This window comes from Aplysia californica, unplaced genomic scaffold (genome assembly GCF_000002075.1).
Source record: "Aplysia californica isolate F4 #8 unplaced genomic scaffold, AplCal3.0 scaffold00039, whole genome shotgun sequence".
NCBI lineage: Eukaryota > Metazoa > Mollusca > Gastropoda > Aplysiida > Aplysiidae > Aplysia > Aplysia californica.
The window spans coordinates 155,039-155,934 of record NW_004797309.1 but is presented as its reverse complement, the minus strand read 5'-3'; the positions used below and the strand labels follow the sequence as shown (position 1 = coordinate 155,934).

Sequence of the window (896 nt, the reverse complement as noted above, 5' to 3'; positions counted from 1 at the left end):
GTGTGTGTGTGTGTGTGTGTGTGTGTGTCTTTTTGTCTCAATGTTGATGCATGGTATATAAGCCAAAAGGCCACCACAAGTACCTATACAGTTGTTCCAAGGAGTACGATACAATACTCCTTGAGTTGTTCCCATTGACCAGGGCCGTGGATGGTCCTTGTTTGGTTATCTCTGTCTCTTTGTCGACTGCATTGTCCCCCTTGGAGATATCGTCAACATAGTTACCTGATAAAAAGAGTAAAAGTCAAGTTTTGGTTTTAGTTTTTTTGAGTGTTTCACGGCACTTTCAAGAAAATTTGGTCAAATAAGAACTGAAGCGTGTGGACGCTACTGCATCAATGTGTGCCTGACCAACGGTGAAAAATAAGGACTCATCAAATGTGCCATCATTTCCCAGAGGAGGTTTTTAGTTTTTGAACAGATCTATTAACCCTCATATACCCATAAAACTGCGCTCGTCTCCGAAGCGGTAAGTCGGGGTTCGAGCCTCGTTTCGGACAGGGATTTTTTTCGCCCCCAACTGCCCATCCAGCAGTAATGGGTACCTGACTTCGAGTTGGGGGAGTAAAGGTGGCGTGGAAAGGAACTGGCACCCTACTTCAATATGCAGAAGGCCAGGAAGTTGTCTCACTAACAAGGCAATCCCCAATGTCCAGATCGGATGCAGGAACAACGTTACCCACAAAACGAACATTACAATTTCCAACTGGTAAAAAATGTGTCAGCCCTCGACAGGCCCAAACGTATTGTTCTATAAATTATATTCTAAAAAGAGACTAAAATACAACCGAATCTTAGTAAGAGCCAATTGGATGCTTTACGGCTCCTTCCTGCTTTGCAGACAGAATATACAAAATTTTATTAGTCATGCTTTTAAATCACATTACTCTCTCTCT

At 42.7% G+C, this 896-nt stretch overlaps 1 protein-coding gene across 1 annotated transcript in view; it reads right to left on the bottom strand.

The window, feature by feature from the left end:
* LOC101851923 (uncharacterized oxidoreductase YjmC) overlaps positions 1 to 896 on the bottom strand; it is a gene marked incomplete at its 5' end in the record, with an annotated part of 20,837 nt that overhangs the window by 18,819 nt on the left and 1,122 nt on the right.